The sequence below is a fragment of the Hydra vulgaris genome, chromosome 12 (genome assembly GCF_038396675.1).
Source record: "Hydra vulgaris chromosome 12, alternate assembly HydraT2T_AEP".
NCBI lineage: Eukaryota > Metazoa > Cnidaria > Hydrozoa > Anthoathecata > Hydridae > Hydra > Hydra vulgaris.
In genome coordinates, this window is record NC_088931.1 from 49,160,001 (window position 1) to 49,178,536 (window position 18,536).

The 18,536-nt window shown below is 27.7% G+C and overlaps 1 protein-coding gene across 1 annotated transcript in view; it reads right to left on the bottom strand.

Annotated features, from left to right (window-relative positions):
* LOC136088795 (torsin-1A-like) overlaps positions 1-18,536 on the bottom strand; it is a 34,248-nt gene that overhangs the window by 5,692 nt on the left and 10,020 nt on the right. The window lies entirely within an intron of this gene.

Consider the following 18,536-nt stretch of genomic DNA (forward strand, 5'->3'; position numbering starts at 1 on the left):
CAAGCAACCTTACACATATGGGAAAAATTCATTTTTTCAAACCTAATCACAATGTGCCTCTGGCATCTTTTAAAAGCACTCAGCTAGAATTTCGAAATATTTTAGTTCGTAATCAAACAAGTTTAAATTCTGCAATAAATATTGTAGTAACGGGAGAAAAACGCACTTCAAATACCCAACTTGTTCAAATACCCCACTGTTCAGCCATTCAAAAAAGTAATTTGACGAAACCCTCATCGTGTATTAAGAATTTTTTTTCTGTGAACAATAAACCATTTTCTGTGTCTGGTTCATCTTTGGATTTAAATAATAAATTAAAAAAATTGATATCAGGTGTCACAATTCCGAAACTGCATGTAAATTATGAAAAGATAATAACAGAAGATGAATGTAACAAATTTGATATTGGGTTGTTTGTAGATAGGGTGGAAAAATTATCAAAGCATGATAAGTATAATCTTCTAATGAACGTATGGGTGCCACCTCCTGACTATATATTACTTAAATCTAATGGTCGTAAATGTAACCCTGTTTGGTTCAAAACATTTTCATGGTTGTGTTATTCAAAATACTATGATGGGTTGTTCTGTATCTCTTGTGTTCTGTTCAAAAAAGCCTCTCTAACTACTCAATTATTTTATAAATTTCCATGTCGGCTTTGATCAGTTGGAAATGTAGGAATATTATTACATAATAACACTTCTCCCATGCATAAAACCTCAATACAGATAATGCTTGATTTTCAAACAGCAATGAATAACAGATTCTCATTCCAATTAATTTGCAACTCAATAAGTTTCTATCTGATATTATTTCTAGAAATCGATAAATTTTGTTTTCAATATCACGTGCAATTCTTTTTTGCTGTAGGCAGAATATACCGCTTTAAGGACACAGAGATGACGCTAAAAATTTGGTTGAGCAAAGTAGTAATGCTGGTAATTTCCAATGCTTATTAGATCTGATGGCATTATGTGGTGACAAGATCTTAAGTGATCATTTTAAAAATGGTCCTAAAAATGCTACTTATCGATCAAAGACAGTGCAGAATGAGTTGGTTGATATTTGTGCAGGTGTTGTTCAATCGCTATTGACAGACAGAATAAAAAAAGCAAAGTTTTTTTCTGTTTTAGCTGATGAAGCTTCAGATGTTAGCCAAACAGAACAAATGGCTGTAATTGTTTGATATGTGGATGAATGGTGTAATGTAAAGAAAGATTTTCTAAAATTTCTTTCTTGCAATACTGGCTTAAGTGGAGTTTCTTCATCAACCAAGATCAAGAAAAGTATACATAAACTTGGTCTGGAAATGTCTTATTGTCGTGGGCAAGGTTACAATGGGGCTGGTAACATGGCAGGGCGTCTTTGTGGTGTAACAGCATTAATTTTAAAAGATTTTCCTAAAGCCTCATACATCCACTGCTTTTCCCATCAACTTAATCTATGTGTTGCCAAAGCATGTGCAATTCCTTCCATTCGAGATATGATGTATCATGTTCGAATTATCTCTGATTTTTTTAATAATTCTCCAAAAAGGTTAGAAGACCTACCTACAAAAATTAGTGAGCTATGTCCGACATCATCTTTTCAAAAGACAATCAATGTTTGTAGAACCAGGTGGATTGAAAGAATTAATGGTCTTGAAGCCTTTATTGAATTATATCCAGCGATAGTTTCTCAAAAGCTCGTAAAGATGTGGAAAATTTTACGAATACTCTTATATCTCTTCGGAGCTCTATTGATATTTCACACACAGAATGGTATAAAGAAGCTGTTAGCATAGTTGCAACTACTAATAAAATGCCATCTAAACCAAGAACATGTAGTCAACAAACACTATGTGATAACCATGAAGTAGATGATATAATGAATATTATTGAATAACTTGTTCAATTCCTTTTCTTGATCACATTCTGATACAGCTAGATTCTTTAATTTCTTTAAAAAATTTAGTATTGCTAGATAGTTTCTCCATTATACCATGAAATTTAATTTCTGACAAGTAGTGAAGGAAAAAAGTTAAAGAATTTGCTTGTACATACCAAAACGATTTACCATAGCCAAGATATTTTTATGCTGAATTGGATATGTGGGAAGTTAACTGGAAAAATCACTCTTATAGTGCTCCTAAAACCATTTCAGATTCCCTACGAAAATGTGATGACCATACGTTTCCCAATATTTCCACTATACTTCGAATCCTTTGCACATTACCAGTCACAACGTGTACATGCGAAAGATCATTACCAGCTCTAAAAAGAATTAAAACTTCCTTGCACAATACTATGGGGGATGGTCGTTTAAATAGCATTGCCATGTTGCCCATTCATTGAGATATTGAAATTGATTTGAATATTGTTGTAGATAAATTTGCAACTGCATTTCCACGAAAAATGGAATTTAAAAATATATTGAACTCCGATGAATAGATACATTTGCTCCAAAGTTATACGGATTATATATATATATATATATATATATGTATATATATATATATATATATATATATATATATATATATATATATATATATATATATATATATATATATACATATAAAGAGAGAGAGAGAGAGAATATATGTAGGATATCTTTATTTATTACTGATGGAACATTTACAGGAAATTTTTTTAATATTTATCTAAAAAGGTTTTGTTAAAAAAGTTTATAGGTTTTTTTATTTTTTATGAAATTTGTTTTTCTTTATATTTATTGAGTTCTATCTTTACCATTATTTTCTTTTAGTTGCCCACTGTTGAAATATGGTTTGAATTTAGTAAATTTTCATGGTTTGAACTTTACTTCATTGATTATTAGCCAACAGTTTAGGATGTTGAATACAATTAAGGTAAGGATAAATTTGTTTACTAGTAACCTTACAAAACAAGTTTTTGCGGTTAAAATATTGCAGTGCGTTTTTTCTCCTCAAACGCACCAAATGCCATTCCTTTTAAAAAAAACTTAAAAGTTTTACCTTTGTCGTTATTTTTTGTGATAATGATGAGTTCCGACACCTTTTTTTATAGAAAAAAAGCGCTGCTATATTGTTTATATCATTAATAATAACAATGACCTTGCAATAAACGTGTATTAAATCATATACTTTTCATCAGTTCTTCTTTTTTAGAATAGCTCTGATGTGATTTTTCATACTATTAAACTTTGATTACAATACCCGCTAGATTAATGTTGAAAGCTATCAAAAAAATTTTTTCATTGTTTATTATTTTTAATGTAATTATTAGTAATGCTTTTGGTACCTCAGAAACCTTTGAATTTATAGAAGAAGGGCATCTATGTCTAGGAGTTAAAAAAAAAAAAGGTCCTCTGTTGCTGGGGATTTCTTGTTCTACCTTTGCTGCAGTCAATATTATTCCTGGATCCGCCCCTGATTAGCTTCACTGCAAGAAACCCAACACAAGTTTTCTTGACAGAAAGTGTTTTCCTCTGACTTTTCACAACTTTTTTCTTTTTAAATTCAGAAATGTTTTGCTACTTCATTGTTTTATTTATCTTTGATGCAAAACCTATTTTTGCATTTTCAGCCCTCCCCTTATTTTTTTTAATTCGTTGGCAAATTTCTACTTAGGTTGTTTAATAGCAATGAACTTTATATGGATTATTATTTTTTTGTTAATTTACCTCCTCGAGCCCGAGAAGGCAACTACAGATGAGGAGGCTACTTTTTGCGTTATAACCCTCACTCAACTCTCTAACTCCAAAACACGAACCTTCACGAACAAGGCCGGTGCGCGGAGAAACGAGTTGAGCACGATACTACCAGGGACGTGGTGGGGATTGATCTCGGAACCTCTTGCTTATGAAGCAAGCACTCTACCACTACACCACTACCGTATAATAGGATTGCTCTACCACTACACTACTACCGATAAGAGGATTCAAGATCTGATTGCCTGCGGTATGGGATAACAAACCTTGGAGATAATATTCTTAATGATGTGGTGTTAACATTGCTAATAAAAACTGATGAAAGGTTGAGATAAGAAGCATTCAGATTGATGCGTTAAAACTATTGGATGACTGGTAAGTACAGATGGATGACTGTCAGAAGCATGGAGGTGACTAGTAATTATAAGCATACCACATATCTGCAACAAGCATTATTTTGTGGCCCCTTATTGGGGAGGAGAGGCAGCGAATTAAGGGGCCGCTTTTGAATATATATATATATATATATATATATATATATATATATATATATATATATATATATATAAATATATATATATATATATATATATATATAAATATATATATATATATATATATATATATATATATATATATATATATATGTATATATATATATAAATGTATATATATATATATATATATATATATATATATATATATATATATATATATATATATATATATATATAATGTATATATATATATATATATATATATATATATATATATATATATATATATATATATAAATGTATATATATATATATATATATATATATATATATATATATATATATATATATATATATATATATATATATATATATATATATATAAATATGGTTGCCAGATGTCGTGCTTTTACAGAGGAGAACACAGTGCCAAACTTATGAAAATAAATTTATAAATAGTTTTTATCTTATTGTAGTTGGCACCCCTTTTTGAGTTGAATGTACCCGTTTATATGTACTTCCTAACATTTTGACATTCTTTTTTAAAATTCCAAAAATTTAAAATCTAAATATGTTATTACCTGATAAAATCTAAATAGCTACATCAGTAGATGATTTGATTTTATTAGGCAATAGCATTTTTGTGTCACTCTCCATCTTTAATTCCAGGTATTGCTTTATAATATATTGGTTTTCTATTATTTCTTTTGTTAACTCGACCATGAGGTTTTTTTATTATTATCAAGTTGTGTAAATTTAATTCTTGCCTGTTACTTCTCTAACATTTAAATATAGCTTCAGTTTTATAATTCCAGCAAATCATGGCAAATCATGACAGTATTTTTTAATTCCATAATTTCTTATTAAAAAGTATTATATTAGCATATTTCTGGAAATAAGCAAAAGAAAATGCCTTTTCAGCTCTTAAATTATATATTTTGTATACTGAGTCATCAACTTTTTATAATTGGAAACAACATTGTAGTTTTTTAGGTGGCCATTACAGATAAAATGTGACATTAATAAACAGAACTAGGTCTTCTAAAATTTTTTTTTTAAAATATTGAGCTTTTAAGTATGTACAAAACATATTTTTGCTACTAAAGTTTTTATTTTGAAAAATTCAGAAATTTTTAAATTTCTCCACCATATCTTATTCTGAAATCCAAAAATTTTGGTTTATTAACCATTACCGGTATGGATTTGAGTTAGCAAAAAAAAAAAAATTTGATATATATATATATATATATATATATATATATATATATATATATATATATATATATATATATATATATATATATATATATATATATATGTATATATATATATATATATATACATATATATATATATATATATATATATATATATATATATATATATATATATTTATATAAATATATGTATATATGTATATAAATATTTATATCAATATATGCATCAAAATTACTTTAAACTAAATATTTTGATTTTATTATCTAGAGTTATTACAGATGAGAAAATCCCAAAAAAACGATAGTGTACTATTAAATTTTAATTAATTAAATTCAAAAGTTGTCCTGTAGTTGCTGGATAATGAGAAAATAATGAGAATAATAGAACTCTAAAAAAAAAAAAAATTAAGAAAATTTTACATTTTACATGACTTAAAAGCAAACTTTATACTTTAATTAAAATATTAGCTTTGTTAAAAGTTTTTATTATGTCTGCATTCATTTTATTGCAGGACTCGGATGTAAAAAGACATTAAATATTGCACAAATGGAATTAATGGTTAACAACAATACACAAATTTGTTAAATACCTCATTCAATTGCAGCAGTTTTTATAGTTATTTTTTTGCAGTTTTTTGTGAAAATGAAAAGTTTTAAAAATGTTTTTTGCATTAATTTATTAAACTTTAAGTTTTTATAAAAAAAGTTTTAAAATCTCTTACAACATAACATCTAACCCGCCATAATTCCATGATTAACATTAAATATGCTAAATAACATTGAATATGTTTAATAAATTCCATGATTAAAATGAAATATATTAAAGGGTAGCTTGATGGAGAATTACTCAATAAAAATGCAAATTAAAGATATATTTAATTCTTTCAACTTTATGTGCTAAAGATCACGCAAATGATAAATAGTTTGTGCTATCACAAATTTAAAAAAATAATTAATGTTGGTTTCAATTCATTTTTTAGCTTTATTTATAATTTTATCTTTTTTTAATTATTTTATTTTATAAAAATACGAAAATGCAGATAATTTTTGTCAGAACTTTTCACCCTAGATAAACAGCACCATGTGGACACCCAAAGAATGTTTGCTTAGATAATAGAAAAAAAAATCTCAAAAAGTTAAAAGAAGCAAAACTCAAAAACTAACCCCCGCTAAGATAATTATTAAAAACTAATTTAAACTTCTTTCAAAAAATGTTTTGCCAAAATCTTGATAAGGCGTGATGACCATCTGTTGCAACTTTTATGAACGGAAATTTAATTTTGAATTTTCAAAGTTATTTTATTAAATAATGGTAACGAAGGAGATGTGAACTTCCTGGTTGAATGCAATTCTGCAGAGCTCTTAGACAAAAATGTTAGGTCAACTTAAGGCGTTTCAATAAATTTTGGATAAAAAACGAATAAAACAAATACTGGAGTCCCAGAGTCCCAAAAACTTAAAAGACACCTTATACTCTAATCAATAATATGGACTACTGGACTCCGAACTCTGGCTTAGCATTCCTGAATATAATCAGTAACATGCTGAAAATGGAGAATAACTTAATTAGCAAAAGCAAAACCACATACTATTTAATTATCACACACTATACGCAACGTACAAAAATACTAATATTAAAAATAAAATAAAAATAAAAAAAATACTCCTTACGTTAAAAAAAATTGATAAAGAATAAACAAAATAAAAAATTTACAGATAAAATATTTTTATTTTAAATTGTTTTAACTGTTTCTTGAGTAATTCTACATTAACCAAATAAAAATAAACCAAAAAAAAATTTATATATATATACTTTTGTGTAAATTAAAGGAAATATTTGTGTTATACAAAAGAAAACAATTTAGAAATTCAAATAAGTTACTCAAAATTTAGTTCATGTAGAACATAGTAAATTATTTGTCCAAGTATAATTAACACATATTCTGTTTATATTAACATTTTTAAAAATAGCACTTTATTCTGCTTCTTATGAGTGCCATGTTGAATAATTTAGAAGAAAAAAATTTCACTTATATTAGGACCTGTCAAAAATGTTGTGGTCTTAAAAAAAAATTTTTAAGAACCCAACAACTGTATTTAAAAAAAAAATACTTTTTTTTTAAAAATACAACCATTTGCAGCTTAAGCAAATTTAATTTCAAAAGTTTTTAGAAACAGCTCTGGCTTTTGTGCAACACTGTTGGGTTTGACAGCAGATGTTTAAACTTTCATTTAAAGCTGCAGGCTCATTTCTTTATTTTTAACTCTCAATCACAGTATACTAACCAACTAAAACAAAAATTGGATACATCAATTATGCTTTTTTAATCCAAGATGAAAGGCAGAGCTATCACTGAAACACACAACAATGTTCTTTGCATCTATTAGTAATATACTATAACAAGTGGAAGGCAAACTGAAACATATTTCTAACTGCATTATATCAAACAGCATTACATGCAATGTAAATTTTAAATAAAACATTTTTTCAAATAATCATAGCCAAATTAAATGCAAATTTTCTCAATTTGTCCAAAATAAATTCATTTACTGATGGTTGTGCCGTTAAGTGCAAAAATTATAAAACCTTTTACAATCGAGACTAATTAGAGAGCAAATTTGACCTTAAAGCTGAGTGAAACATTTTTTCCACTCAACTTTAAGGTCGTTAACAGATCTTTTAAGTAAATAAAAAAGTGTTAATACAAATTTAATGATTAACTTTATAAAATAATGTAGCCCACAAACATTGACATTAAGTAGTATTTAAACATATTAAAAATAGTTACTAATTTAAAACTGTTAAAAAACTATTACAATGCCATAACAAAAAGTATCAGTGGCGTATCTACAGTACGGCGGATTAGGCGGCCGCCTAAGGAAAAGTATTGTATTATAATTAAAGTGTATCTTTCTTTACATTTTTAAAACTTAAAAAATTTTTTATACTTTGCGGTTGCACAAAGTTGGCAAACAACAAGGTTGCAAACCGCGGAAATGAGCGATTGTGTTAAAAACTATGATTAGGCGAATGGCTTCTCCATGTATAAGGCGAAACAAATTTCGCCTAATCTGAGACTTAGAAAGTCTGGAAATTATAAAAATTAGCTTGATTGGGTTAAAATTTGGCCGGTTAGGTTTTAGTTTAGGTTTAAAAAGTCTAGAAATAAAGAAAACATGGTTGCTTAAATTAAAATTCGGCCGATTGGGTTATAATTTAGGCATAAAAAAATCTGAAAATTAAATAAATTTGTCCAATTAGGTTAGGGTTTTTGCTCTTTTTAAATCTTTAAATTAAGATGTCTAATATTTTTGATAATGTATGAATTGCTTTAGAGAGAAGCGATATAGTTACTCTCGAGGAGATTAACAAGAAGTTGTCCCTTGAAGTTGATTCTCTGTGTTTTTTAACTGAAGAAAACTTGCATTTATTAATTAATCAAGTTCATCTAAAGCGAAATATATGCGCAGAAGCATACTTAAGCAAAAATGCAAAATCAAATAAACTTATACCTATTCTGAAAGTTATTATTTGCTTATACTACAGATAAAATAACTTAATGCAAATAAAGCAATACTACATTATTTACATTAAGTTATTTAATCTGAGGTTTTAATATGCATAAGGTAATTTTACAGATTATAAAATGTTTAAATGTGAACTATAAATCAACTGCAAAGCTACTTTGTGGCTTTATTATTACGGATTTCTTGATATATATATATATATATATATATATATATATATATATATATATATATATATGTACAATATATATATATGTACATATATATATATATATAAATATTAATATATATATATATAAATATATACATATATATATATATATGTATATAAATATATATAAATATATATATATATATGTATATATATATATATATATATATATATATATATATATACACAATATATATATATATATATATATGTACATATACATATAAATATATATATATATATATATATATATATATACATATATATATATATATGTATATAAATATATATATGTATATATATATATATATATATATATATATATATATATATATATATATATATATATATATATCAAGAAATCCGTAATAATAAAGCCGCATATATATATGTAAGTATTGTAATTTTTAATTGTAAAAGTAAATTTTTAAATTCATTTAGATCGACTTCATCTGGTAACTGTCTCTAGAGCTCAGTATCATTACTTATTGTAGAAAATAATTCATTAGTTGATATTTTAAGAGTTTTCACCTCGATGGAGTTGTTAATGGAGATGCTTATTTTTATTCGAAACATTCGAAATATTTAATAATACAATTAACAGTGGTAAATATAATTTTTTTCCTTATGATAACATTTTAAAGATGACGTTATCTAAAACTGTTGTTGATCAAGATATCACTTAAAATGAAAAATGTGTTAGGTCCGAAGCAATTAATAATTGCTATAAAAATCAATGGTCATCTTTTATGTGTATCTTAGGTCTTTCAAATGTTGTCATTTCACAAATTTTTTGTCATAATCCTGAATTTGGATTTGATCGTTTTTTTTTTGCATTTAACAGATTATTAAAACCAAGGGTTAACGAGTTGAAGCCAGCAAGAAACAAAGTAATACATATAATGTTATGTCGGGTACGTAAGTTACCATCAGGGATTGCTTTTACACCCAACCATTTTGTACCGCTTGTTATTTATGATTTTAAAGAGTGATGTAAAATAAATTTTTTTCTGTTACGATGCCAGCCAAGTTAATTAAATTTGATGAAACTCCAACAAAGGAAAAAAAGCAACTGTTTTTGAATTTCTTATCCTCTAAAGGAGCAACTAAAGCTTCAACAATATTTGAACTAGATTTGTGTGCCAAAGATAATTTCAGTGGTGATATCATTAAATGTTTGATTGTACCTAATGTTGAAAGCTCAATTGACTTTGTAAATAAATCTTTTGACGAGTTTGATGTTGCAAATTTTCGAGAACAACGAAGAGAGTTGCAATGTAACAAAATGCTGTTCCGTCAAAAAATTATTCATTTAATAAAAAATGTGTTTATCCCAGATAATTTTTTCAATTTTCCACAAGGAAAAAATAAAGGAAAAAGTTCTCAATGAAACGGCTAAAGACATTTTCTTGGCTTTGTTATTCTAAAAAACTAAAAGGTGGATTTTGCTTGCCATGTGTGTTATTTGGAGATGAATTTCCGACAAAGAATTACAAGGTTTCAGTGTTGTTTAAAGAATCACTGAAAAATTTTAATGATGCTTTCCGAGCTTTAAAACGCCGTTGTGATCCTAAAATAAATGGTATGCATTTTCAAACGCAGAGTCTTTTTAATGATGTTATGAGGCAAGCTGCTGGTGATACAAAACCAATTTATGGTATCATAAATCAAAACACCCTTGCAAAGATATCTGAGAATAAAAAAAAACTTGGGCCGATAATTGATACTGCTATTTTGTGTGGTCGTCAAGGACTTGCTTTAAGAGGCCATAATGATGACTCTCAGTACCACTCAGAAGTTGGCCATTATAGTACCTCTTATAATGTTGGAAACTTCATGGAGATTCTTAATTATCGTGTTAGAGGCGGTGATACTGAATTAGAAAATCATCTAAAAACCAAAAGAAAAATGCATCGTATGTTTCAAAAACTATGCAGAATGAAAAAATATTCTGTTGTGGTGAGATAATTTCTGATAAAATTGTTTCTAATATAAAGACTGTCAAATTTTTTTCTATTTTATCAGATGAAGCCATTGATGTTTCAAACAAATCACAAATGTCATTAGTGTTGCGTTATGTTGACAGGGGTAATAACATTGTTGAAGACTTTGTTTAATTCATACGCAACAACAATGGTTTAGATAGGGAAAGTTTATCTGTTAACATTTTCGACCCCATTGCATCCCTAGGTTTAGATATTACTAATTGTCCAGGCTAAGGTTATGACGGTGCTGGAGCTGTAGCTGGAACAAAAAATGGAGTTGCTGAACAAATTTTAAAGTTAAACAACAAGATATTATACACTCATTGTTTTAGCCATCGATTGAATCTAGCTGTGTTTAATTCTTGCGAAGTTTGATTTCTCTGTGATGCAATGAACCACATAAAAGAGGTTTCTTATTATTTTAATCTTTTTATTAAAAGAAATTTTATCCTCGAGACAATGATTTCAGAACACTGTCTTGATAAAAAAACACAAAAACTAAGAGATGTTTGTCGAACTAGGTGGCTCGAAAGAATAGATGGGTTAGACACATTTCAGGAGTTGTATGTTCCAATAGTTTATATCCTTAAAGCTATAAGCAATGACAGAAATAAGTTTGGGGCAGACTCCTAAACAGCTAAATCTTTATTTAAATTGATAACTATCTTTAAATTTATTGTTTCTTTGGTTGTGACTAGAGCTGTTTTTGATGAAACACATGTAGTTACTAAGATGTTACAGTCTAGCAGTTTAGATATTCAAACCTGTATAGATCTTATTATCTGTTTGACTAATAGAATTACAGCCATTAAAAACAAAATTGATAGTTCTCGTGATAAGTGTTATCGTGATGCCAAAGTTATTGTTGAACAAATTGGGGTTGATGAATGTCGAAGAAGAGCTGTTTGGAGGCATATCCACTGCAATAATCATCGAGTAGAAAATACATCAAAACATTTTAATCGCGTTTTAACCGTCCCTGTAGTTGATTGCTTAGATTTAGCTCTTTTTGATTGGTTTGGCAATGACAATTTAACTTCGTAAATAATTTCTTTGCCAAATGGTCCATCAAAAAAAAATAATGTGAGGGAGAGCTTTAAGATTTTTCATATTTTTTTTCTGAAGACTTGCCAAATCCATTAGCTTTAGAAGCAGAGTGTGATCTTTAGGAGATGTACTGGACTACCACAAATTATCCCATTCCAAACAATGCGTCTGATACTCTAAAGTCAATTTCATGTAGAAAAACTTCTGCCAATATTTTTTTTTTGTTTGCAGTTATTAGCAACTTCACCTGTGATAACATGTTCTTTAGAAAGATCTATTTCAAATCTTCGCAGATTGAAAACCTGGTCAAGATCGACTATGTCTGGAGATCGTTTGAATAGTTTAGCATTGATGTATACACATAGAAAAAGAGTTCCAGATACTCAAGAAGTTATTAAAAATTTAGTGCAAAGAAATGGTAATTGTAAGTTAAATCTTTCATGAGAACATGAACGCTTCAGTGATTCAGAGTTTGTATAAACTTTACTCGTGTGTGTGTATATATATATATATATATATATATATATATATATATATATATATATATATATATATATATATATATATATATATATATATATATATATATATATATATGTTACATTTAATAATTATTATTATATTTAATTTCAAAAATTGTCTTTAATTATAAAGCTCTTGATTTTCTTTTCATTTTGCAACTTAATAAATAGTTTAAAAAACTAAATAATCTGTTTTAAGCAGATTAATTAAAGTTCCATTAAATCCATTATTTGACTGTAGAAAAATATTTTTGGCCATATGTGAATGATAAAAGTAATCCTCAAAATTGGCTAAAAATCGGCAAATAAAAAAAGATCATTGTTAGCGCTGATATATGATGCGCTGATGGTAGCGCTGATTCTGATCTGAACATCACTAAGATTATTTTAATTAAAATTACTAAAGAAGTTGCGTTCTTACTTTTATAAAGGGATGCTATCACCAAGTCTCTATACAAATAGAGTGGTTCTATAGGGGGAGCGATGCGTTAGTAGCCCCCACACCTGGTGCAACGTAGACGAAATAAAAACTTAAACAAAGGAAAATGGAAGCTTTTTAAAAATATGAATCCGAGTGGACAGGGGAAGGGGATTTCACTAATAATTAACGTAGGAAGGATAGTGCTTATTTGGTATCTGAGAGTATCAGGGTCTGGGGAAAATTGGGTTGTGGAGCTGGGGGGCGGTCATTTCTTTTAAAAAAAAATTGTCAAAGGAGAAATAAATCCTAGATCCGCCCCTGAATATTGCAACATAATTAAAGAATCTAGCAATTTCTATTTTGACGCAAAAACACTTCTCCTTGATCCTTTTCGATCACATTCAATTACAACGTTTGAAAAGTTGGGAAGGTATTTATCATTTTTGGTTGTTTCAATAAAGAGGCACAAAGATGTTCTGGAATTTACTGTCAATCACTGAGTGATCTGCACCTGCGCTTGTTGCTATATTTACCTCCAGATCATCACTAGTATCTGTGTGTTAAACCTATTCATAGTTTCTCAGATCTCCATCAAAGTATTTGCTGTGCATTCCTATTTTTGGTCTTATGTGCTTCACATGACATGACATCCCATCCACTTTGACTACTTGCTCCAATATGTCTCAAGTGGTAGTACCTGGTTGTCATTTTGTCTAACAATGCATCTCGGTTTCAACCGCACATGTTCTTCAACCCGGGGAGTTTTGAGCACATTTGTTGACAAGTTAAATTTATGTTACAATACTTTGTTCCAATAAGCCTATATTTATTCCTTTGTATTTTGTTTCAATAAGCCTCATAGTTATGCCGTTTGTCCATAGGACTCACCACTTTCTTTATAATTGAGACATTATACAAGTATACAGCTTCTGCTAAAGAGGTTCTTGATCATTCAGCTGTTCGCTTAATTTTGATCCCTCAGTTGTTTGAACTATCTTACATACCTCTTCATCTGTTGCTCCTGGAAACTTTTTCTGACTAAAGCATAAATTTGCAGAGCTTTCAAGCTTCATCATTTTTATTCTCTAACAATGTACTCTTGTTAATAGATTGACCAGATTACTTTTAGCTATATGTCAACCTCCTAGCTGTATTTGTTAACTAACTCCTGAAACATATTAACTCTTTACAGGATTAACAGTTCAATTGGTGCTTTTGATTTCAATCTCAATTTTCATGTTAGAGCATCAGAAAATCAGTAATAGACCATTACGGAGTTTGAGAACAATTGAATTTGAACTTCCACACCATATTAATGGTTCAAAATGAAAAATGGCATCTAATTCAGCTTTATTAAAATGAACTTCAGTTTAATCCTTATATAAAAAGCTTGCAACAAAATATCGCAGGCCTTCCCAATGCCATGACATTAAGAAGGATCTCGTAGGCCTTTCCAAAGGTGCGCTACTGCATGCCTTGTTTGTCCACGCATATAATATTTTTTTTAGACAAACTGAGAACATTATAAAATATTATGAGTTTTAAGAACTTCCACCAAAAGAAAGCTAAACAAAAACACAGCAAAAAAAAAAAAGTAACAAAATCAGAACTGTATCTTCTTTAAAATTAAAAGTTATAAAAAAAAAAAAAAAAAAAAAGCACATAACAATTTTACTGTTTTTTTATAGGATGGTAGTTCGCTATAAAAAAATGATACAAGTCAAGGAACAAGAAAGAAAAAAAGATTATAACACATAAATTTAACAAAAACAAAAAGATTTTTGATTTATATTTTATTCGCGACTTTTACCAGTCAGTATAAAAGGAAATACTTAAATATTTACACTAGAACTATGAACAACTTTTGAATTAATTATTTTTAAATCTTTTAGCTAAACTTTACATTTTTTATTGATACAAAAGGAAGTGAGAAAACTAATTGCTACTTGTTTGTAAAGTATGTTTTTTTATTTTTAAATGTAACAAGGTTTCATTATCAAATTACAACAAGGCTTTAATAATGTTTAAATAAAAAATACTTGGTTATATTCACTACCCCCATTGCTATGGCAGATTGACAGAAATATTGGGGGAGGAGGGGGAAGGCAATCTTTATGGGCGTGCCCCCCCTTAGATACTTAAGGATTTTTCTTTTAAAGTTATATTTAACAAAGTACGTTCTTTGAAAACGAAAGTAAATTACGGAGGCTGTTTAAAAGTAGCATGAAAGTTTAATAAATATGTGGAGTGCAAATTTTAAATTATGGGCTTGCCAGCTTACAAATTATTATACCTGGAAAATCACCTCCCTAATAGACAGTTTGGAACCACCAAATCAAAAAAATCTCAAAGTGGTTCTTCATTACTACATGGTCTAGCTCTACCCTTGACTTATTGATAAAGTCTGCGCTTGCCTCGGATTCTCCAAATTGTGATCCCAAGAGGATACTTTTCGATAAAGTTAGTCCTTAAATTTTTATGACTTATAGTCTTTCTTTCCTTGACTTGTATCTTTGTAACTGAAAATAATAACAAACCTGGAAACGTAAAACAAAAACAGTGTAATATTTTGCAAATTTTTTTTTTTTGTGACAAAAAACTTTGTTTTTGGAAATTTATTATTTTTCTATCATTTAAATTTAACTTAAATTTTATATTTTGTTAAGATTTTGTTTCCTTTTTTTCTTCTGTGTATAAGTTTAGCTTTCTTGCAAATTATTGCCGTGGTAGGGTATCCCAAAAAACAACATTTTTGAAAAATTTGTACTGCAACTTCCTTAAGGTGTTCAATATGATAAAAAAATACTTGATTAAAAAACTTTTTTCAAAAAATTATTTTTAGGGGACCCTCAAGACCCTTAAACAACAACGCGTTCCTAATATTATTAAAAAAAAGTTCTTCAAAAGTCTTTGAAGTTGGATTTAAAAATGAAGTGAAATTATATGAAAATTTAAAAATCGACAGTTATACTATATAAAAATAAATAAATAAGATTTATCAGCTAAAAAATGAAGTTTATTAACTAAAATTGAAAAAAAATGCATTTTTATCAATTTTTTCTAATAATTTTTATTTAATAAGTTTTTATACATATTTATCTTAAATATATATATATATATATATATATATATATATATATATATATATATATATATATATATATATATATATATATATATATATATATATATAAAATAACTATCATTTTTGAAATTTTCATCTTAAATTAAAAGATATAATAAACTTCTCTTAATTTGAGACCCAGGATGGTACAATATTCAAAAATTTTATAAATCCAGTCTTTTTTTTTCATGTTTTTTTGGGACACCCTAGTGGTCAGTTTGTCTACAAAAATTATTTTATGCGTATACAAACCAGGCGTGCGGTCACATGCCTTTCCTGATTAGGCCTGCATTGTCAATTTTCTTTGCATTTTTCTTTTATGCATCTTTCAAACGTAAGTAGCATTTCAGAGCAACACATGATAAAGCAATGTCAATTCCACATATTGCATATATGCAACAAGTATGGTTTGCGGCATCCAACATGCAAAAATATTAGATACAGCAATTGATGTTCAAAAACGTCTAAAAATATTAAAGATGATTCCATCATTTGCCTTCTAACTTTAATCTTTTTCATAGCTGATTTTATGCCGAACTAAATCATAGATTTTTCATATAAAAAACTGTTTATACAAATTTAAATTTGAATTAACACAATATTGTAATTTACAAATTTTGACAACAAATACCACTTAAACATATTAAAAAGAATTACTAATTAAAAACTGTTAGAAAACTGTTAAAATGCCAAAATAAAAAACAACGCAACATAATTAAGGCTTTTAGAAAAATTTATTTAGTCGCAAAATGATCACAAAATTGAACTCTTTTACTACCTCAAGCTGCTGAAAGTAGTTTTTGATTTTTTAAAATTTTGACCGCAAGCCGCTGGTTGCGGCTTTCGAGTATATTTCACATCTTTTTTTGTACATAAATTTTCATTCCGGACATGTATAATTTGTTTGTTCTTAAGGTTTATTTATTTCTCTACATAATCAAGAATAAATAAGAGCCATTTTGTGTAATTATAAAAGGTTATCACTTGACAAAGTTTATAAAATCCTGATTAATCCATGATAATAAGATTTAATTTTAAAATAAAGATTTTAATAAAGAAAATATTTTTTTAAAACGGCTAGTAGTGAAAGAGTTGAAGGTGTTAACTTAATGCATAAAATGATCAGACTTCCAATTGTAAAGTGAAAGAATGAGATAGGTATCTTCTTTAGGTAGCAGTAGTCTACCTAAAGAAGTACCTAGTATGAAGATAAGTATTGGATTGGCATTATAAGTGAAATCAATCTGAAAGAAGGTGATGCTGAAGTTAAGTTCCTTCACCCAAAAGGTCAATCTAGATACTCTCGAGTCCCTTATAAAAGGAGGGGGACATTTATTAATTTTTAGAAAATTTTCCTACCCACCCCAAGCTTATTAAAACTACCCTGTTTATTAAGTTTTACTTGTTTTCAAAAAAAAAAAATCATTGAAAATTGGCCTTTAAAATTAGAAAATAGTTATTTCAGTTCCTGATAAAAAAATACAAAATTTTCTATGTAAACAGGCTGTAAAAAATCTCCGACCAAGTAAATCTCGATTTGTCAAAAATGAGCTTTTAATTCATTTTTCACCATAGTATAAAACTTATATCAGCATACTAAATCCTATTGAAATTGTTAAAAAAAAGCTGTTAGAAAATGCACATTTGACCACAAGCCAAACTAGATTTAAATAGTTTTATGCATGTTTTGTAAGAAGTATTAGTTTGGATTTATAAAGTGAAACTTTTTATTAAAAATACTGATATTGTAATTTAAAAAACTTTCCAACCTCCCTTCTATTACCCCCCCCCCACCTCCTCGTTTTTAGATCTAGACTAAAATCTCCCTCCCCTTTGTTTTAAGGACTCGAGAGTATTTTACCTGGTCTCAAAACTATACAACAACTACATTCAAAATAAAATGCATTTTCAATACTCAAAAAATCTTGTATAATCATCATTTAACATCTAGTATGCTTCTAAGTTTTAAATTTAAAATTAAATTATATTTAATGTTCTTAGAGATTTTTTCTAGTAGCTTTTTGTAGCTTTTTGAAAAAATGGTATTTGTAATAGTAGTTTTAGATGTTTTTAATAATAGGTAATACATATTATAATACGTAGTACCTATTATTGCTGTTTGATAATAATTATATTGTTATTAACAACTTTATTTAATAATGTTAACTTTGTTTAATAATAATATTATTATTAATAAGTTTTACACCGCAGTGTAAAAGTTATTAGTAATAATTTTATTATTAAACAAAGTTAAGCTATATTATCAGTACTGATAATGTAGCTATGGAGAGCGGGTAAGGCTACAGGATTGAAAGA